Genomic DNA, 24,229 nt, shown 5'->3' with positions numbered 1-24,229 from the left:
TGTTGTCGTTGTTTGGCACGGTGTTCTTGTAGGTTGAGTTTGACGTTGAGTTTAATCCGACGTTCATCAGTATTGAGTTCATCATATGGCCTGTCAGTCCCTGTGGCAGGAAACTGTACAATGATTGGTTGGTTGGTTTGTTGTTTAACGCCGCACTCAGCAATATTCCAGCTATATGACGGCGGTCTGTAAATAATCGAGTCTGGACCAGACAATCCATTGATTGATATCATGAGCATCGATCCACGCAATTGGGATTGATGACATGCATCAACCAAGTCAGCGAGCCTGACCACCCGATCCCTTTAGTCGCCTTCTACGACAAGCCTAGTCACCTTTTACGGCAAGCATGGGTTGCTGAAGACCTATTCTACCCCGGATCTTCACGGGCCAGTGCACAATGATATTCACTTAATATGTGGAGCACTTTTGATGAAACCCACGACCACGACACGGTACTAACAAACAAAAAATCATAAAGGGAACGGATCTGGGTTTCTACAGCTGGGGAACAGGACTCATCACTAATGAATAATTCAAACTGTTGTTACAGAGCGAGAGTGTCCTACCGCTGCTCAAGGTCTTCTCGATACACAACAAAATGTGGGTTTTTTGGTTGGGGACGCTGTACAAGATACAGGTAATACACTTCATAGTATTCAAGGGCGAAGTATCCTTTATAATATACATGTTCATCGAAACAAACTGACAGTTTATGAATTGGCAGCGAAAGTGAATAGATATTTCTTTCCTTTGTCAAGATGACCTCGTTTGACAACAGGAGATATGCTATTCCGCATGCTGGAACTGTTCCTTGACATTATAACCTACAGGAAGTTTATATTAGTTTTTTCCGCTAGATAGTTGGCAATCATGTGCATTTCTCTGTACCATCTATGATTCTATAATGCATGATCTATTCTAAAAGCTGTCGTTTAGTATATGAAGCATAATTTACTTAAAACCATTACCATAGTTATTGTTTGTGCTATTTCGCCCCATCCCTACATCGTCAGTCCACACAACATGTAGGCGTTCTGTTTGAGACAGAATATGTTCCTTTGTCTATCACCTCCAGTGAACAGTTGATCTAGTTTTTGACACATTATTTCTTTCAAATGGTCGGCACACTATTTTCCAAGGGGACACCCACAACGGCCAGTCAGTGACAAGTATGATATCAATCCACACGATGACATCATTCGGTTTCACGTCTTATTTAGTTGGGGCGGTCGGGTAGCCTAGTGGTTAAAGCTTTCGCTCGTCACACCGAAGACCCGGGTTTGATTCCCGACATGGGTACAATGTGTGAAGCCCATTTCTGGTGTCCCCCGCCGTGATATTGCCTGAATATTGCTAAAAGCGGCGTAAAACCATACTCACTCACTCACTCTTATTTAGTTATACAACCATTTTCAGATGTTTACATCATAAGCCATCAGATTAAAGACCCATGAAAATGTTACAGATCCTTCACTAGTTTACAACTTTGAAAAAAACGTATATGCTTTTGTGGTCGAATGCGCAGTTTTATGATACCATAAATATAAATAATAGACCTACAATGAGCTGTTAAGATCACTTGTGGAAAACATCCTCATGGTACGATGCCAATTTATAGCTTTATGTATTTTAACTTAATTTATGTTACGCCTATTTTGCTGTAAACTGCGTGGGTCATACAGAGACTGCATTGCGACAAATAAATATAAGCTGTTTGCTTGCCACAGACCCATATTAGGTAAGTAACCCAGGAATGTGTATGTAGTCCGTCAGTGTTTACGTCATTCCAAGAATACGGTCTCTTGAAAAACATATGAACGTCAAATTGTGTCATTCATACACATGAACGTCAATGTCGTGGTCATGTGACCGAACTCTCGTCCAATGGAAAAGCAGAAAATCCTGTATATATATATATATATATATATATATATATATATATATATATATATATATATATATATATATATATATATAATATCTTAAATATATAAACCACTCGATCGATTTTCTTATAGGGACAATAAACAAAGATGCATTTCTTTGGCAATAACTTCCAAATTGTTCGTGAACTTCTAAGATCTACATCAAACAGTTGCACAGAGTTAATACGTAGAAACAAATGTTGATTAATAAGATTTTGACGGGATTTGGATGGGGATTAGACACATAACCATCATGAGTTTGGGCCCATTCACTATCATAATGTAAATATTGAGTAGCAGTGGGCTGATTGACAAGGAAGCACAGCCATATAACACATTAAAGTTCACACAAACCTAAATTATAGCATCCAAATCCATCTAATATGGGTAACATGACACACTTCGACAGAAGGATGTTTGGTGTATCATGGACAAATATGATGCATTGTTTGATAGGCATTACTTAGAAGTTGACAGATGACAAAGTACATGTAGACACAATTTATGGATAACAATTCTTTAATACTGTAAAGGCAGCCTTACTTGACAACGGTGTAAGTAGCTATACCGAAACGTCGCCTTTACAGTATTAAAGAAGTTGTTATCCATAAATTGAGTCTACTTTGACAAATATGATTATATATATATGACATTTATGCATCACAGTGTGACCACAGAGATACTGAAGGTGCAACCTTTGTTGAGTGAACCTAGAACATTGTATGCTTGTGCATAGACATGTATGTCATCAATGAACGCCACCAATGTACCAATTAATAAATCACACTTAACGTTCCTTGCTTCAGACAGACATGGGCGACATGCTACAAGACAGGTAAGTGTGGAAGGAAGAGTCACCATGAATTACAGAATCTCCCAAGATTATTCGAAGGTTATTTGATCTATCCCGGACCCGTACGCCTATATGTAGGATAACTTTTTGAAGATTGACAAGAGCATGATAATTCGACGGTTGTTGTCTTCGTGGTCAAAATTCAAAGACCCGTGAAGATTCCGGGGTAGAATAGGTCTTCAGCAACCCATGCTTGTTGTAAAAGGTGACTATGCTTGTCGTAAAAGGCGACTAACGGGATTGGGTGGTCAGGCTCGCTGACTTGGTCCATGCATGTAATCGATCCCAATTGCATGGATCGATGCTCATCATATCAATCACTGGTCCAGACTCAATTTACAGACCGCCGTCATATAGCTGGAATATTGCTCAGTGCGGCGTTAAACAACCAGCCAACCAACAAACCAACCAAAATTCAAAATGAGTATCCAGTGTGAAAGCCCAAGCTATTCGTCAGATTTTTGCGCAGCAATATTAGAATGTTGGTATTAGGTGCTATGCTTTCTTATAGTGCAGTTTGAACGTATTCTTTTACCTAATCACTGCCATGATGTGGAAACAGTTTTGAAGATGTTAAAGGGCAACAGAAATTTGGTTACGCCATCAGACTGTGCAAAACATGTTGTATGAATACGTCATGGATATTTCTTCTCTAGTGTGGAACGGTGGATGGGCGAGTTACGGGCCATGGATTTCGGAGAGCACCTGCACGCGCACATGTGGAGGGGGAACAATGAGGAGATACCGCACACGTTTGTGCACCAACCCGAGACCTGCTAACGGCGGTTCCCAGTGCTCTGGCTCCAGCAGAGATACCCAGACGATCAGCTGTAATACACACGGCTGTATAGGTGGGAAGTGATATGTATACACATAGAGACTACAAGAACCGTTTGTTTACTAATGTCCATACGTGTATATGTGAGTTTCAGATAAGAAAAGGGGAGGTCGGGTAGCCTGGTGGTTAAAGCGTTCGCTCGTCACGCCGAAGACCCGGGAACATTGCTAAAAGCGGCGTAAAACCATACTCACTCACTCACTCACTCATTTGATTGGAAATAATGGTGTGCCAGAATAAGAACTATCAACAAATAAGTATTTGTGGCAGACAATTTCAAAAATCTGAAGCATGATAATTTTTTCAAGATTTTTCTTGGTAATATTTATTTTAGAAAAAGAATCACTGCCACCATCCCAGAATATCGGTCCCGAATCACTTGTCTAGGCATTGGTTAACTAATACTTTTTACCTCGAATACGATAGCTTGTACCTTCTCAAGGATGAATTCGACCATGTGAGTGTTTACAGATATCAAAACAATAATGATATCATAACATTACTCTGCACAGTCTAAAGCTTGATCATAAACCTATGATGATCCAAAGTTGGTGTGGAATGAATTCACAACAACTCCAGGACCACATGAAGGGTGGGTACCTCCTCCCGCATTTGGAAGGGTAATATCTTCCATAACTGATGTATGCATCATGAAATGCCTCAACGCGACCTTGTGGTTGTTTAGGATGTGTTACAGTTGATGGTGGAAACGACCAGCACATATAGCTGGGAACCTCTTTTAACCAGGAATCATCATAGGGCTGATTAAACTGCGTACAGCATGTATTACACCTCATTTGGTTGTAAATACATCTATATGTTATTCATAATATCATGATTTGTAACAGTTGATGGTGGATGGAGTGACTACAGCGCGTGGACAGACTACAGCACGTGCACTACTACATGTGGAGGAGGATCCCAGTTCAAGACCAGAGACAGGACGTGCACCAACCCCGCCCCAGCCCACGGAGGCCAGGAGTGTGGCGGAGATGTCAGGGACAGATCTGGGAGGGACTGTAACACTCATCCCTGCCCAAGTCAGTAACAGAAATAGCTCTATTAAGTTATGATATAAATCATTGATGGTACAATATTTGTGTGGTAAAAGTGTATGCATTTGTGTAATGCTGATATTCATTTTTTTTAAAAATATATTCAACTTGATATCAGAATAATTACATATTGTCTGTTTCAAATCTGGATCATCACGTATCACTAAAGTAAAGCATTTAAAGTATAAAAAGAAATGAAAAAAACAGTTGATTACGCAGGGAAAAACGTATGAATATCTAAACATGATCACACGCTTGCTCAGTTGACGGTGGCTGGACGGACTGGGAAGAGTGGCAGGATCTGGATGAGTGCAGTGTCCTGTGTGGAGGAGGCAACAAGGATCAGGACCGCTCTAGGACCTGTACCAACCCCACCCCGGCCTTCGGGGGAGCCGACTGTGAAGGAGAGAGCTTCCAGAACAGAACCATCAACTGCAACACCGAGGAGTGTGGAGGTAGTTTCACAAATAAGAGAACAAATTGTTTTCTATAACTATCGTGTTTGCTCAAAGCTTTGATCACGTAAACATCACAGGTTGGGCTGTTTGGTAACTTAATTGCTTGATGTCTTGCAGATCTTTGTCGAGAAGATGAGGCCACCTACCACGCCCACGCCACCAATGAGAGGCGCTTCTTCCAGTGCAGCAATGGCGTTGCCCATCGCCATCAGTGTGCAGAGGATACCGTGTTTGACTCTGCCATCTCCGTCTGCAAACATGCTGCCACCACTGCAGCTCCCACGACGGCTGAGTCCTGTCCCAGCACTGGTGTCGTCATGATCGCCAACGAGAGTGATTGTACCAAGTTCTACATGTGTTCCAATGGTATCAAGTACCCCATGGCCTGTCCAGCCACCACCCGGTTCGATGTCAGCTTGAAGGTCTGCACCCATGGAACATGTTAGGAACAAGACCTGTTATATAAAGCAACTGAAATACCAGTAAATGTTTCACTAACTATAACGTGTGCTCTATTTACCTTGATGTAAAGCACTGCTGTTTCGAAAGGGTTTTTAATAAATCATTTGTTGCATATTGTCATTATTGATATTGTTGTCATAACTTTCCACAAGAATTGTTTGATAGGCATTTCTTAGAAGTTGACAAGTTATGGATTATAACTTTTTTATTTACTGCAAAGGCGACGGTTGACATCGGTATAAGGTTATATACCGAAACGTCGCCTTTACAGTAAATAAAGAAGTTGTTATCCATCAGTTATCTCTACTTTGATAGATAGATAAGTTAGATCATTTAAATTTGAACACAATAACAGCTCGTTAAATGTTCTTAAGACATCGCAAATAACCTTATCGTGAAATTTGTGAGTGAGTTAGTATTGTATAACGCCGCTCTGAGCTGTATTTCAGTTATGTCACGGCGTTTCGGTCTGACGTTGAGGAAAAGCCGGCAGTGATGTTGGTCCAAAAAGAAACATAATCAGGATGAGTGAATGAGTGAGTTGTGTTTAACGCCGCTTTTAACAATATTCCAGTTATATCACGGTGTGTCAGCTTAATGTGGGAGGAAAGCCCGAAGTGATGCAGGTCTCGGACAATTACACCTTCGGTGAAACCCACGAGCACGGGTATGGTGCTGACAAACCTAGAAACATAATCGAGGCGAACCGGGATTCGAAACCACAATCATAGGTTTCTGGCGTGCCCAAGGGACGCAACTCTGCACAGCAAATCGCGGCGCCTTAGACGACTGGGCCACCCGGCTGAACCGGGAATTTGAACACAAGATCATATGGTTCTGGAACGCCTAGGAGACGCCATTCTTCACAGCGATTTCACCGATTTGAGCGAGTAAGCGAGTTTGGTTTATAATAATAATTATAATAATAGTCCCATTGTATGCCGCTTTTTTCCATGCTGGATATCATACTCAAAGCGCATTTTTACCCCTGTTATTCTCATCTCCAAGGGGAGTATATAGCCCAAGCTGCCTGTGATGTGCTAGAATGTTACTAGCCACATTGACATACCGTCCTACCGGGTACCCATTCACTGCTGGCTTAACAGTGGCATACCTCGAACAAGTCACTTGCCAAAAGAAATTCCACATGTGATACATGTGCTGCAGGGTGGAGCAGGAACGAAACTCTCAGGTTCCAAGCAGTCGAACTCGGTCACTCATCCAGTTATTCACAGCACTCAGCTTGGTGTGGGAGGAAATCCCTAAGTGATGTACGTGTATGATACTGGTATTCGACCCCACGATCAAAGTTTTCTGTCACATCTTGGAGATGCATCTCTGCACAGCGAATTGCGCTCTCTAAAAACGACAGGGTCAGTCCTGTGTCCTCATTGATTTGAAAAGATGTCGGAGACCGGAATTAACTTAAATAGAAATTCAAAGTGTTTGTTTCTTGCTGTGAAAACACGTTTGGTTTATGAAAAACGACACAGACAATAACGATATATGAATTAATTTCTAAAGCAACGATGAAAGATGTGTTTTAATATTGAGAAAAGCAACCCACATTGCCACATTGCTGCTTTGGTTTTTAGCTTACAAAGATCACTGCAGTTTGAAACGGAGTATAACAATTTCAGCGCATGCATAGATTAATTCACTTAATCGAAAAGGGCGACATTGCGACAATGCAACATTATCAAGAAGTCGCATTATCGCGTTGTCGCGCATTATAACGCCTTGTTACACATTTTTGATGGGGCGTCAATGCGACAACGCGACATAGTTTGACCTAAAAAAATGTCGCATTGTCACATTGTCGCTCTTTGATAAAATAAAACGACAATGCAACAACGCGACAATGCGTATTTCAGTCACATCATGGCTTGGCAGCTTGATGTTGGCGGGAAGCCAAAAGTGATGCAGGTCTCAGATGTTTACGGCTTTGCTGAATTCCACGAGCCTGGGTATGGTGCAAACAAACATAGAAAAATAACAAAGGCGACTCTGGGATTTGAACCCACGCAAGTTCATATTTCTGGCACGACTAAGGCAATGCAACTCTGCACGGCAATTTGCGGAACCTTAAACGATAGGGCCACCTGTGTCTACTCTTCGCATGACATGAAACATAGAACAGACTGACACCAAGTACAGACCCCAATGTTAATGGCCCATACCCGACACTGGGAGTTTACTGGGGAGATCATTTTTCACTGTATGCCTCTATATTTTATCTGGCGGCCGCCAGATACTTCCACTGGTGAGATCATTTTCCCCTGTAAACCTCTGTAAAGCCGTTATTATGCGCGACAACGCGATAATGCGACTTCTTGATAATGTATAGAGGCATACAGTGAAGGTGATCTCACCAGTGGCGGGTATGGGCCACCGTACTTACTCATACCCTTGTGGAGTTTACAACCCAAGGTGCCTGCCGCGAGAAGGTTGTGACTCCTGAACTTTCTATCTCTGTCTACTGGATAACCATTCGCTGCTTGGGTGAACATAGGTGAACAGTCCGATGCCAACGGTGACACTGCGTGTTTTATAGCCTATAACTTACATTGTGTTTCAGTATGGCTAGACGAAGACTTTCGAATATAGAGAGTCAAATATGCCGAGGTATAAATGAATCTATTCCCAATGACACGGGCATTCATATGCAATGAGGATAGATGAATACATAACTGGCGGGCAATCTTTTGCATACATCCATGTTTGGTGGTGGCTAATAATGAAAGAAACAAAATATGTGTATTCAATGGCGATGTATTTGATACGGGTTTCAAATCATGACCTAACGTTTGCAGTGTTTTGGCGACTGTTTTTAGCCCAATAACGTTTTGATAATATTAGTAATATTGTTTGATTAAATCCCATTCTTATTTGATTATGTTTCACATTAGTTGGACTTAACATTTAATAAACAGATAGCTACAGTATATGTATTCTTATATGGACAGGTTAACCTTAGTTGACACTTGCCTTTACACAAAATACCTGCCATGAGACATTGACTGGCTGCACTTTACACTTGACCTTACATTATACGCACGATGTATACACGCCACTTATGGCATAATATGATTCCTTGTTTGTATGTTGTTTAACGCCGGCAATATTCCAGCTATAAGACGGCGGTCTGTAAATAATCGAGTCCAGACAATCCAGTGATCTAGATCTTGAGCATCGATCCACGCAATTGGGTTGGTTGGTTTGTTGTTTAACGCCGCACTGAGCAATATTCCAGCTATATGACGCCGGTCTGTAAATAATCGAGTCTGGACCAGACAATCCAGTGATTGACATCATGAGCATCGATCCACGCAATTGGGATCGGTGACATGCATCAACCAAGTCAGCGAGCCTGACCACCCGATCCCGTTAGTCGCCTTTTACGACAAGCATAGTCGCCTTTCATGGCAGGCATGGGTTGCTGAAGACCTATTCTACCCCAGATCTTTATGGGATACGATGACACGCACAATCCAAGTCAGCGAGCCCTTTGGTATTAATGTTGTATAGATGTCGGCAGAACATACACTGTGTATATTGGATCCCAAAGTACATGTACATTGTATAAAAGTACATAAGGGTATACAGAAAGCACTGCTGATTCTTGTGTAAATAGACTTTGTGTACACTGTGAGTGAGCATTATGTCAGTAATCTGGTATAAGTCCAAAGTGATTCAGATGGCAGACATTTACTACTTTGGTAAAAGCACGAATCTTGGATTCGAACCAACGTTCATCGGATCCTTACATGACTAAGAGGAGCAAATATCTTAGATGGTTTGGCGAGCCCTGAACTCGTCATCACTGATCGATTTAACCAAGATTGATTAAATATGTGGAAAGTGTTCAGAATACACATGTTGATGCAGAGGAAAGTGGTAGCCTCCGTTATTATAACTTGCAGTGTAGACGCACTGACGCTCCAGATCCGGCCCCGAAAAGACGTTGTTCACTTCTCTTGATAGAGTTGTTGTTCGAAGGACATCGATATCAACAAGGTACTCAGCTCATAGTTTATGTTGAACAAATACTTTTTATTTGACTTTAATGATGCACTGAAATCCACATAAATTGTCCATGACCCGCGTCATCGCGGCCGTTAACGACCTCTTCAAGTTTTCATGTTTTCATTGGATAAAGAAAAAATGAACGTGGGCGTCTCAGATATGAATGTGCCTGTATACATCCACCATTGTGAACTCCGATGGATATTTTTATGTATTTACAGTTAACATTATGGTTGAACAAGGCCGCTGCCCCGTACGACAAGTTTGGTCTACTGAAGACCGGTTAGAACCCGGATCACGTGGGCAATCCTCCATTACGCAAGGGTTCAATATCTAGTCCATTTAAGCTGGAGTAGATGCCATTAGAATTCACCAGGCCAAATGCAAATACTCCTTGTCGCCGTGCTTCCTGTTGGGGCATTGTTTGCGGTGCAATTACATGCTGCCCCAGGAGCAATTTCATTATTTGTTGGTAATTATATTCTAAATCCGATATTGTTCATCTTCATAGGCACATCACTGGTACCAGAAACCCCTGTAATAAAAACGGCACAGGAACAACCACATGGCTTCTTAGCTGTTCAAATTTGATTGACTGGGGTAATGTATGTCTTTAAATTCGGTATTAAAAGACAAAACCCTTTCCACAATCATATGTAATCTCTGCCACAAACAATGACGATTGTAAGATACCGACTATATCACGAACATGTGTCAATCATTTCACTATCAAATAGTGATGATGAAAAAAATATTGGCGAAAAGATGAGCATATACTGTCCCACCGGTGCAAAGGCAAGGCAATTTTGACACCTGGAAAAACAGGGCAACATATTGTGCAAGTTAAAATAGGGAATAGCATCGGACATCATTTTCTGTCACTGATGTGTCAAATTTTTAAATGTCCTCCACATGTCTACCATAAAACTTTTTGAAAGCTTTACTGAAGCTTTGAATATTGTGACCTTGATCAAACAACTTTTGATCAAGAGTCGTATGACTCTCTTTGAAATGTTAGAACGAGTATGCCCGATTGTACCTCAAAAGTTCTGAAATGTGGACACCAATGGCTGTAATTGCAATATTGCTCGACATGAAGGGAAAGATAAGTATTGGAAAGTTGAAGTCATCCCTTTTGTCATACAGTTTTGTGGAGAGTATTTTGTCACACCGAATCTTTATGCATCTAAATATGAAAAAGATGAGTCTGTCTTACTGGTATCCTTTATTCCTAGTTCAGGTGGGTAAATAAGTGAAAGGGATTTAGTTAGTTAATGGTTATTGAACTATAAATGATCTTCGATAGACCTGAAGCTAAAGTTAAACTTCTTGGACAAATTCCATTGATTTGACAAACCGAGCACAAATTTATATGCACAAAGAAACAGATCAGCAAGACGGTAAGCACAATTGGTGCCCACGGAGATGTGTACGTCTTGCCCAAATGTCGTTTCCTTTTACGTCAATGTCTTGGGTCCAGCGGGCCGGGGGCACGGGTGACCCAGTCATCTAAGGCGCCGCTATTCGCTGTGCAGAGTTGCGTCCCTTGGGCACGCCAGAAACCTATGATTGTTGGTTTGATTCACCCTAAATATGTTTCTAGGTTTGTCAGCACCATACCCGTGCTCGTGGGTTTCACCGAAGTGGTAAACGTCTTAGACATGCATCACTTCGGGCTTTCCTCCCACATTAAGCTGACACGCCGTGATATAACTGGAATAATGTTAAAAGCGGCGTTAAACCCAACTCACTCACTCACTTAAGTCCAGCATTTCACATAATTCTTTCCTCAGCAAACTTCAGACTGCCTTTGCTTTCTATTGCAATGCATGATTTATTGTAAGAGTTACTCTTTAGTATAATATAAAGCATAAAAACCAGTGCCACTGCTTCTGCGTTTACTGCCTGTACAACCCGGACGATCATTAACAATCTAAATAAGGACACATTAAACTGTCACATCTCCTTCACTACTTTATAGGGGCTGCCGGGTTAGCCTAGTGGTTAAAGCGTTCGCTCGTCACGCCGAAGACTCGGGTTCGACACCCGACATGGGTTCAATGTGAGAAACCCATTTCTGATATTGCTTGAATATTGCTAAAAGCGGAGTAAAGCATCACTCACTCACTCACTACTTTATATATAACCTTAAAAAGAACAGATATGGTGCTCAGTGTGTTGTTGTTGAATCCTTCACGGTAAGGTCACCATGGCACGATGCCATTTTATAGCTCTATTTATTTTAGACCACGCATTTTTCGCTGCCAACTATGTTTGTACTATTGAGACGGCATTGCGACAATTAAATATAAGCTGTTTACTTTTAATAAACCCATACACATTAAGTGTGTAATAAATTTTACCAGAGACATAGTTTTTTTAAAAATTCTCGGGTAGATATGCATTCCTGATTAGTAATAAACCAGCTAACCAGAAAACCAGCTAACAGGTATATGTTACTGTAATAATTTTGTTTTTCAGAAGAAAATTAATTATTTCGGATGCTCAAAATTGCTGCATTTTAATCCAGAATTATAAAAACAAAACCACGCCCTTCACACACATACACCCAAGCTAAAGTGAGTTCGTACCGAATTCCATCTATCTTTTACAAAATGAAAACACGCCCATCCAAGCCTAAGTCCAAAGTGATGCAGATGGCAGACGTTTTCCGATTCAGTGAAAGCTACGTGGAGGGGGACCCGTGAAGATCCGGGGTAGAATAGGTCTTCAGCAACCCGTGCTTGCCGTGAAAGGCTACTATGCTTGTCGTAAAAGGCGACTAACGGGATCGGGTGGTCAGGCTCGCTGACTTGGTTGATGCATGTCATCGATCCCAAATGCGTGTGTCGATGCTCATGATATTAATAACGGGATTGTCTGGTCTAGACTCGATTATTTACAGACCGCCGTCATATAGCTGGAATATTGTTGAGTGCGGCGTTAACCAACCAACCAACCAACCAACCAACCAATTGTGTGGATCGATGTTCAAGATGTAAATCACTGGATTGTCTGGTCTAGACTCGATTATTTACAGACCGCCGTCATATAGCTGGAATATTGCTGAGTGCGGCGTTAAACAACAAGCCAACCAACCAACCAACCAAATGTGTGGATCGATGTTCATGATGTCAATGACTGGATTGACTGGTCCAGACTTGATTATTTCAGACCGCCGTCATATAACTGGAATATTGCTGAGAGCGACGTAAAACAACAAACCAAACCAAAAATAGGTGGAGGGGTATGGTGCAGATAAAATATGAACATGGAGTGACATAATCAGCACGAATCTTGGATTCGAACCCACGTTCATCACATGCTTACTTTGTGAAAGGGGCGCAAATATTCGCCCTCTTGGATTGTTAGGCCACCCCTGTACTCTAAAACACTGTTGAAACAAGATGGATGACGAGTTAAATATGCGGTAAGTGTTTAGAATGCACATACTGCTGCAGAGGAAATTCTGAAAGGTTAAAGTGCAACCGTTGACGCCCTGATCCGACCTCCGACCTCGAAATGGGGTTGTTCATTTGTCTTGGTCGAGTTGTTGTTCAGACATCTATACTCAGCTAATATTTTGTGTTAGAAAAAAATACATATGCACTGAAATCCACATAAACCGTCAATTTCAAATTATTCTGCGTCCGATCTCTTCAAGGGTTAAGTTGTCTTCATGTTTCTCATTGGATAGAGATAATGGACGGGGGCGTGTCCTAGAGCGTTGATTGATCGACTTTGTAACGTGTGCCCAGCTAAATACTAACTAGAAACCTGAATTATGCATCCACCACAATGATTTAAACTTATTTTCCTTTTTCACAACTCTGCTGAAAAGGATATTTGAAAACATATGGCATGACTGTTAACCTTGTCGTTTCATATGCATATGTTGTCTGTCTCTGTTGTACAGGTATGGAATGAAAATGGGTTTTTTACCTGATCGATGAACCAGGATGTTACCACCTACCAACCCTCATTTACTTAAGGGTGCAATCGCAAGGCTATTTAAGCCAGAGAACATGCTTTGGGTGTTTATCATAACGCCAGACCAGAACGATGCAAAGACTCGTCGTCGTCGTGCTCGCTGCTGCTGCACTGTTTGCGGTGCTTTCACGTGCTGCTGCAGGATCGTGAGTTTTAGAAAAAATAACTTCATTATCGTTGCAAATATTACGTTTATGTCAGATATTATGATAACGAATTACAAACATTTTTGTGCTCTATGACATCACACAGTGACTTAAAATAATAGGATTAAAAGAAAGTGAAACTCAGTGTTTATTATATTACTTTTGGGATTCTAATTCTAGCATATTTAGTCTATTGTGATGTTTTTAAGCCCCTTTGAACTTATTAATAACTTTTAGTCAGTCTGACGGGAAAATTATTGTAAAATGACCGAAATATTTTTGAAATGTTGTAAATTTCCGAAGTGAAAGTTTCAGTCACATTGAATGATTTATATATTGTTTATTCACAAAAAAGTGTTAGGCCGTAGGCCTATTACACAGAACTATTTACAGAGAGAGGAAGAAAAAAAGAATTACCACTATTTTACATATATATCCATATCCATACACATTCATACACATACACATGCATATATACAAATAAATATTTAGGCTGTATGCAATGAACGAGGTCGAAAAGCTTTGTAAACGTAGACTGCTAGATTTCGTATGATTTTAAAGTTAGTGGATGACATAAGAGCATGAAATTTATTTTTCGAAGGGGGTTGTAAAATATTTAGGAGGAATATATTCAGCTCTTAAATCACTATAAGCATTGCATATAAGCATAAAATGATATTCGTCCTCAATAAAATTGAATGATTTAATACATTAACTGTGACATCAGTACTCACCGCCCAAGAAACGCGAACCATAAAAAAACATGTGGAGAAGTAAGTTAAGAAGAGATGTTTCCAAGGTGTACCAAATAATGACACAACTAACAATCAATCGAGTGTTTACACAGTGTCTTCATTCTTATCACCATATGCTCGATTCATGGATCTGTGACGTCACACGTGATGCATTCATGAGCGTCAGTTCACACAACATATACAATCTTATATGTCTATAATATGATTCCCGACATGGCTACAATGTGTGAAGCCCATTTCTGGTGTCCCCCGCCGTGATATTGCTGGAATATTGCTAAAAGCGGCGTAAAACCATACTCACTCACTAACTTGAATATGAGTAATTCTTCATATATCATTGCGTTTCTTTTGTCGGTAAGTGTATATATATATATACACACACACACGCATGCACACACACACACACATTTAAATATATATAACATGATAATGACTCTCGTTTACTGTATATAATGTGCAATAGAGGTAAACTGTCGATGTCATTGATGAATTCACACAAATCGATATAACTGTTACATGAGAATGAAATAAAAATGACAAAACCCTTTCCACAATCATAAGACCTATCTGCGAAAGTCTTCATTGTATGATTCTGACTATTTAATAAACGTGTGTTTATGAATCACTATCAAATAGTGATGATACCAGGTGTTCTTGAAAAGGTGAGCCATCACTATTTGATAGTTATCCATAAACATGTACTTGTGATAGAGTCTCAATCGTACAACGGACTTTAGCAGATATTTTCTATGGTTATGGAAAGGGTGTTGTCGAGTTTATTTATCAACGTCTAAAACTAGGGATGTGTTTTAAGTTATGAGAACATAATCATAACTTTCGGCTCGTGATCAAGAATCAGAGCTGACGTGGAGTGAAATGTGGTCGTCGCGTTCAAATTGTTTGCAGTTACATAGCGACGTGCATGCAGGTGTGTTTGCTGCTAGCTCGAACGAATGCCGATTTTATCGTGCAAGCCAACAGAAATACCTTGCCACAATCTCACATGGATACCCATCTCCGACACATCAGACGGACACCGAGCCGACCAGTCCTTGTTTTATCCCTTAAATGGCGGAAGACAAGCACCATCTTTTAAGGTATTTTGGTGTTACGCGACCAGGGGATCGCCAGCAAACGGACAGACACTATATCCACTACATCCTGGGGCCGGTGGAATGTAGGATTCGAACCCACAAGCAGCGAAAGCAGACAACCGAAGAAAACAAGTCTCCCCTGGTCAGGTGCGGTCTTTAAAACGACCGGGCTGCTCTGGCCCCTTTCTCAAGGGAGTAAACTCTTCATACTCTGTTGTCGTTGTTTGGCACGGTGTTCTTGTAGGTTGAGTTTGACGTTGAGTTTAATCCGACGTTCATCAGTATTGAGTTCATCATATGGCCTGTCAGTCCCTGTGGCAGGAAACTGCACAATGATTGGTTGGTTGGTTTGTTGTTTAACGCTGCACTCAGCAATATTCCTGCTATATGACGGCGGTCTGTAAATAATCGAGTCTGGACCAGACAATCCAGTTATTAATATCATGAGCATCAATCCACGCAATTGGGATTGATGACATGCATCAACCAAGTCAGCGAGGCTGACCACCCGATCCCTTTAGTCGCCTTCTACGACAAGCCTAGTCACCTTTTACGGCAAGCATGGGTTGCTGAAGACCTATTCTACCCCGGATCTTCAAGGGTCACTGCACAATGATATTCACTTAATATGTGGAGCACTTTTGATGAAACCCACGACCACGACACGGTACTAACAAACAAAATATCATAAAGGGAACGGATCTGGGTTTCTTCAGCTGGGGAACAGCACTCATCACTAATGAATAATTCCAACTGTTGTTACAGAGCGAGAGTGTCCTACCGCTGCTTAAGGTCTTCTCGATACACAACAAAATGTGGATGGTTTGGTTTGCGACGCTGTACAAGATACAGGTAAAACACTTCATAGTATTCAAGGGCGAAGTATCCTTTATAATATACATGTTCATCGAAACAAACTGACAGTTTATGTATTGGCAGCGAAAGTGAATAGATATTTCTTTCCTTTTTCAAGATGACAACAGGAGATGTGCTATTCCGCATGCCACAAAACAGGAACTGTTCCTTGACATTTAAACCTACAGGAAGTTTATATTAGGTTTTTATCGGCTAGATAGTTGGCAATCATGTGCATTTCCCTGGACCATCTATCATTCTATAATGCATGATCTATTCTAAAAGCTGTCGTTTAGTATATGAAGCATAATTTACTTAAAACCATTACCATCTTTATTGTTTGTGCTATTTCGCCCCATCCCTACATCGTCAGTCCACACAACATGTAGGCGTTCTGTTTGAGACAGAATATGTTCCTTTGTCACCTCCAGTGAACAGTTGATCTAGTTTTTGACACATTATTTCTTTCGAGCATTTATATAAATACTTTTCAAACAAATCCCAGCAAACCCTCTCGCCCATTAGATCCCATTTCCCGTCCCCCAAAAAAATCGAATGTCGCCACACTATTTTCCAAGGGGACACCCACAACAGCCAGACAGTGACAAGTATGATATCAATTCACACGATGACATCATTCGGTTAAACTTGTTATTTAGTTATAAAACCCGGACACTTTTCAGATGTTTACATCATGAGCCATCAGATTAAAGACCCATTAAAATGTTACAGATCCTTCACTAGTTTACAACTTTGAAAAAAACGTATATGCTTTTGTGGTCGAATGCGCAGTTTTATGATACCATAAATATAAATAATAGACCTTACAATGAGCTGTTAAGATCACTTGTGGAAAACATCCTCATGGTACGTTGCCAATTTATAGCTTTATATATTTTAACTTAACTTATGTTACGCCAATTTTGCTGTAAACTGCGTTGGTCATACAAAGACTGAATTGCGACAAATAAATATAAGCTGTTTGCTTGTCACAGACCCATATTAGGTAAGTACCCCAGGAATGTGTATGTAGTCCGTCAGTGTTTACGTCTCTTGAAAAACATATGAACGTCAAATTGTGTCATTCATACACTTGGGAACGTCAATTTCGTGGTCATGTGACCGAACTCTCGTCCAATGGAAAAGCAGAAAATCCTGTACATTTTATATATATATATATATATATATATATATATATATATATATATATATATATAATATCTTGAATATATAAACCACTCGATTTTCTTATAGGGACAATAAACAAAGATGCATTTCTTTGGCAATAACTTCCAAATTGTTCGTGAACTTCCAAGACTTTGCACAGGGTTAATACGTAGACACAAATATTGATTAATAAGATTTGGACGGGATTTGGATGGGGATTAGACACATGACCATGAGTTGGGGCTCTATTCACTATCATAATGTAAATATTGAGTAGCAGTGGGATGATTGACAAGGAAGCACAGCCATAGAACACATTAAATTTCACACAAACCTAAATTACAGCATCCAAATCCATCTGATATGGGAACCTTTCTTGAGTGAAACCTAGAACATTGTATGCTTGTGCATAGACATGTATGTCATCAATGAACGCCACCAATGTACCAATTAATAAATCACACTTAACGTTCCTTGCTTCAGACAGACATGGGCGACATGCTACAAGACAGGTGAGTGTGGAGGGAAGACTCATGGTTATAACAGAATCTCCAAAGCTTATTCGAAGGTTATTTGATATAACCCGGACCCGGGGCTTCTGAATGAACAGAGTACATCTGTATGTAGGATAACTTTTTGAAGATTGACAAGAGCATGATAATTCGACGGTTGTTGTTTTCGTGGTCAAAATTCAAAGACCCGTGAAGATTCTGGGGTAGAATAGGTCTTCAGCAACCCATGCTTGCCGTAAAAGGTGACTATGCTTGTCGTAAAAGGCGACTAACGGGATCGGGTGGTCAGGCTCGCTGACTTGGTTGATGCATGTCATCGATCCCAATTGCATGGATCGATGCTCATCATATCAATCACTGGATTGTCTGGTCCAGACTCGATTATTTACAGACCACCGTCATATAGCAGAAATATTGCTGAGTGCGGCGTTAAACAACGAACCAACCAACCAAAATTCAAAATGAGTATCCAGTGTGAAAGCCCAAGCTATTCGTCAGATGTTTGCGCAGCAATATTAGAATGTTGGTACTAGGTGCTGTGCTCTCTCATAGTGCAGTTTGAACGTATTCTTTGAACTTATTACTGCCATGATGTGGAAACAGTTTTGAAGATGTTAAAGGGCAACAGAAATTTGGTTACGCCATCAGATTGTGCAAAACATGTTGTATGAATACGTCACGGATATTTCTTTCTCTAGTGTGGAACGGTGGATGGGCGAGTTACGGAGCATGGATTTCGGAGAGCAACTGCACGCACACATGTGGAGAGGAACAATGAGGAGATATCGCACACGTTTGTGCACCAACCCGAGTCCTGCTAACGGCGGTGCTCAGTGCTCTGGCTCCAGCAGAGATACCCAGACGATCAGCTGTAATACACACGACTGTATAGGTGGGAAGTGATATGTATACACGAGACTTCAAGAACCGTTTGTTTACTAATGTCAAAACGTGGATATGTGAAGTTCAGATAAGAAAAGTACAAACATTACGCCATATGGCTGCTGCACACAGTCAATGCGTCATTCATTGTTCATAATTTCATAAATTATTTCAGTAAATTTACTTCAAATAGTTTATTGACAAATAAGAGTCAGATAGATTGACAAGTGGTAATATATAGAATAAATAGAATATAGCAACAGAAAGTGAGTTTTCTGTAAGTAAATAGTAGTAGTAGCTCTTTTAATTTAGTATATAAATCATTCATTGATGATACACTAGCACCCTTAAATATTCAAGCGCGTTAATACCAATGACGCCAAATTAACTATATCATTCTACATCACTGTCGGTGTGCAGAAATTCATATTTTATGCATAAGTATTTATATATAACGTTTGTGTCCATCAATCTTGAAATTTGGAATACTTTTATGTTGTTACATATCACAATCTTAGTTGACGGTAACTGGACGGACTGGGAGGTGTGGCAGGACCTGGATGAGTGCAGTGTCCTGTGTGGGGGAGGCAACAAGGACCATGACCGCTCCAGGACCTGTACCAACCCCACCCCGGCCTAGGGGAGCCGACTGTGAGAGCTTCCAGAACAGGACCATCAGCTGCAACACCGAGGAGTGTGGATGTATGTGTAATGTACATGTATTATCATAATACGAAAAGTTTAAGAACAGATAAAATACAACAATAATTAGTTTCATTATAATTTGTTTTATTATTTTTTCTATCATCAAATTTAATTATCTTATTTCTAAATGTTTCTGGTTCATGTTACAGCGGTGAACGATAACAAGTGTGCCATTCGAATGTTTGTATTTTGTCTGAGAAATCCCTGACACAGGTCAACTAAGGACAAAGAAATGCAAAACGTTCCAATTTCAAATTTGATCGGTAATTTTCATTAGCAGACTAACTATCATCTGGGGCATTGGTGGCCCAGTCATCTAAGCCACCTCAGTTCGCTGTGTAGAGTTGCGGACCGTAGTGCCAGAATCCTATGATCGAGGGTTCGAATCCAAGTTCCCTCTGATAATGTTTCTTTCTTTGCGGGCATCATACTCAGGCTCATGGGTTTCCTAAAGTGGCGACCATTTAAAACCAGCACCACTTCAGTCTTCCTCTCCCATTAAACTGACACGTATACATGTAAAAGAAAATTTGACCAAAGAGCTGTTAAACCAAAGTAGGGTACTCACTACTTCACTTACTATCCTCAATACTTAACATTTGGATATTGGTTTACTATTGTTCCTGCAGATCGTTGTCCAGAAGGTGAGAACACTTTCCTTGCCCACGAAACCAATACGAGACGCTTCTACCAGTGCAGCAATGGCGTGGCCTATCGCCATCAGTGTGCAGAAGGTACCGTTTATGACTCCGCTATCTCTGCCTGCAAACATGCTGCCACCACTGCAGCTCCCACGACGGCGGAGTCCTGTCCCAGCACTGGTGTCGTCATGATCGCCCACGAGAGTGACTGTACCATGTTCTACATGTTCTTCAACAACATCAAGTACCCTATGGTCTGTCCGGCCATCACTCGGTACGATGTCAAGCTGAAGGTCTGCATCCCCAACACTGGCGGATGTTAGATACAGAAATGAAAAAATCATGTATACAGCATCTCCAGAATATATTAATAATAAGCATATTTCTCCGACTCACGTGTATGCCTCTTTTTGACGTCTTATTATGACGCGTCCCGTGAAGATTCCGGGGTAGAATAGGTCTTCAGCAACCCATGCTTGCCGTATAAGGTGATTATGCTTATCGTCAAAGGCGACTAACGGGATCGGGTGGTCAGGCTCGGTGACTTGGTTGATGCATGTCATCGATCCCGATTGCGTGGATCGATGCTCATGATATTATTCACTGGATTGTCTGGTCCAGATTCGATTATTTACAGACCGCCGTCATATAGCAGGAATATTGCCGAGTGCGGCGTTAAACAACCAACCAAATAATCGAGTCTGGACCAGACAATGTTGCTCAGGTTCAGACATCCAAACGATCTCCATGGACTCGTTATCCCCATACAGAATGTATATATGTCGTGATCTATAGTGTGCACGTGACATGCAGATTACTGATTGACACGTCTTATGCCAAAAAAACCCAACTTTCTAAGGGACTTCTATAGGAATATAGCACAACTTTTTTACAATTGTTCTCAAAGATATTTTTAAGTTCTTGATATCAAACTCTCCATTTAGTTCTTTTCAACGCCGCTGAGGCAAACCCAATCCTGTAATCTTGTGGACACACACGAGTTTTGAACATCTGATTAGTTAAGGGATGTGACTAAATGTGTTCATAAAGTGCCAACTCCAAGAATCCCAATCTGACTATCTCACCATTGGCAAGTATAACATTTTTTAGACTTGCATGAAGGTTTACAATTTTTCAACGACAGCGGTATGCATATTTTCATTTCAAGTAAGTATTAGAAGTTTCAGCTTAATGTGCAATATCAATAGCAATCGGTATGTTGACGAGAGGAATTAGCAAAATTAAAGGTGACTAATGTGTTTGATACGTTTTTAAAAGATGGCTTCAAATGAAATTTTGTTTTGTTTCTTTGCACTCAGCAATATTCCAGCTATATAATGGCGGTCTGTAAATAATCGAATCTGGACCAGACAATTCAATGATTGTTATCATGCGCAACGATCAACGCAATTGGAATCGATGACATGCTTCAACCAAGTCAGCGAGCCTGACCACCCGAAGTTGCCTTTTACGGCAAGCATGGGTTGCTGAAGACCTATTCTACCCCGGATCTTCACGGGTCGCGTGTGTTCGAATTCCAGATTCGTCCTGGTTATGCTTTTTTGACCTACATGACTTTCGACTTTCCTCCCACATGTAGCTGACATGCCATAACTGAAATACTGTTCAGAGCGGCGTTAAACAATACTCACTCACGAATTTCACATCAATGTATTTGCAATATATATATTTGAATCATATATACTTTATCGGAATTAAGACTTCAAAATTCAGTTAACCGACGACCTTTAACTCACAGACATAGCTCATTCACGGACTAATGTATGCACATTTGTAATTTGTTGGGACTGACGTCGTTCAGTGGGCGCATAATCTATAACCATAGATCATGTTTTGTTAAAATGTCAAAAGTGAGGAGTAACTACTGAAATCGCGACAACGATTTGATGAAACTCCCAGGAGCCAAGCAGCCGAGCACTGTCACCCATCCAGTTAGGACTCCCGGTAACTAACGTGACCTGTGAAATAACTGCCCAAAGCGGCCTTAGACCAAACTCGTTCACTTGCTCAAATATGTGAATTCGCTGTGCAGAGCGGGCTTTTCTAGGCGTAACAGAACACTTCGGCTCGAATAGTCGGTTTGAATCTCAGCACCTGATACATGCATCACTTCGGGCTTTCCTCGTGCTTCCAGCTCACAGGCTGTCAAATAACTGAAACAAAGCCACGTTAAACCACACTCACTCAAATCCATAAATCCCATCTTCAGAGTGGCGTCCCCGATGCGTACCAGTAACTTTTGATCGAAAATCGAATTCCCGACTCTCGCTGATTATTTGTCTTGATTTTCACCTGCCGTATATCCTCGATTAATTGCCCGGCTGAATAATTCGTTGAGAAATCAGAGATCCGGGTTAGAACAGTCTTCAGCAACCTATGTTTGCTGTAAAAAAGCGACCATGTTTGTCGTAAGAGGCTACTAACGGGATCGGGTGGTCACGCTCGCTAACTTGATTGATGCATGTCATCGTATTCCAATTGCGTGAATCGATGCACATGATGTCAATCACTGTATTGTCTGGTCTAGACTCGCTTATTTGCGGCGTCAAACAAACTAGTCAATGGTGCAATATTGCGGCATTGCCTTTACAACAAAATTAACATATCTTGTAAGTTTACACTTCCAGCACAGAAACGATAGATGGAAGTGTTGACTGATAGATTGCAATACGAACATTGGGGATATAGTCTGGTCATTTCTGTCGAAATAAATGGCCAACCTCAAGAAAATTGCAACAGAATTAATTCATACTTTATGTTATTTGGTAGCATGTCAGCTTTCAGGGAAAAACAAGTCTTCCAAAATCAACTCATGGGAATGACCTTTCTCAAGGTCACAAGATATAGGCCTTTATAATTCGTATTTTCGTATTCTTGGATATTTGTAGGAAGGAAGAGATTCAAATTTATTATAGTTTTCTTTCTAATATAACTAAATTAAAGAACAATCTGGGTATACAACTTTTATTTACTTTATAAAAAATATCACAGGGACAATTTAATTCATTATAATAGTTCAAGGTCAAATAGAGGACATATATGAAGAGTGGCCGAGCAATTAAATGTTGCCATAAATTTTCAAATATTGGAATGAAGTCATACATATTATATTCAAATGTAAGATAATCACTCTTCATATATCATTTTAAGAACTTAATGTACTAATTGTGGAAGAAATGATTTTGATAAGTCAAGTGTCCTTCAATACAAGTTTTACAATTGTGTACAAGTAATACTATTTTGTCCGTAGAAACGGGTCGTGGCAGAATGTTCCTTTGCTTATTCACAACTACTGATAGTTGAACACTCATTCGTTTAAGTAAGTATATTGGTTGCATATTTCAGAAGTTAAATTTGTTGTTGTTGTATAATGCCGCACTCAGCAATATTGCAGCTATATGACGGCGGCCAGTAAATAATCGAGTCTGGACCAGACAATCCAGTGATTGACATCATGAGCAGCGATCCACTCAATTGGGATCGATGACATGCATCAACCAAGTCAGCGAGTCTGACCACCCGAACCCGTTAGTAGTCGCCTGCAACGACAGGCACAGTCGCCTTTTACGGCAAGTACATATGATACTATGATGTTGTTATGCTAGATGTAAATAATATAACGTAGCTGTAGTTTCGAAAGATAATCCAGTAATAAAACACTTACAGAACGATAATCATCTTTAATGTCAATTATATCATGTATGCTATTTCTCATATCACTTTAATACATTGTAACTTGTATGGTATCATGTTTGGGAGAGGCATTCAGATAAGCAAACTTTGCTTGTTTGCCAATCCCTCCACTTTATGGAAATAAATATGTTAATATCATAAAGAGCTG

General features: G+C 40.5%; 1 long non-coding RNA gene and 1 pseudogene across 1 annotated transcript; both read left to right on the top strand.

The window, feature by feature from the left end:
- The first annotated feature begins 581 nt into the window (after nucleotides 1–581).
- LOC139446065 (uncharacterized) lies at nucleotides 582–3,507 on the top strand. The gene is made up of 3 exons (XR_011651909.1): nucleotides 582–640; nucleotides 2,735–2,763; nucleotides 3,438–3,507. It is a non-coding gene; the product is annotated as an uncharacterized lncRNA (long non-coding RNA).
- Nucleotides 3,508–3,514: 7 nt separating this feature from the next.
- LOC139445475 (SCO-spondin-like) overlaps nucleotides 3,515–24,229 on the top strand; it is a 55,754-nt pseudogene continuing 35,039 nt past the window's right edge.

This window comes from Haliotis cracherodii, unplaced genomic scaffold (assembly GCF_022045235.1).
Source record: "Haliotis cracherodii isolate W230 unplaced genomic scaffold, xgHalCrac1.p SCAF_6, whole genome shotgun sequence".
NCBI classification, from domain to species: Eukaryota; Metazoa; Mollusca; class Gastropoda; order Lepetellida; family Haliotidae; genus Haliotis; species Haliotis cracherodii.
Note: the sequence above shows the minus strand (reverse complement) of the source record. Positions and strands in the feature narration are given on the sequence as shown.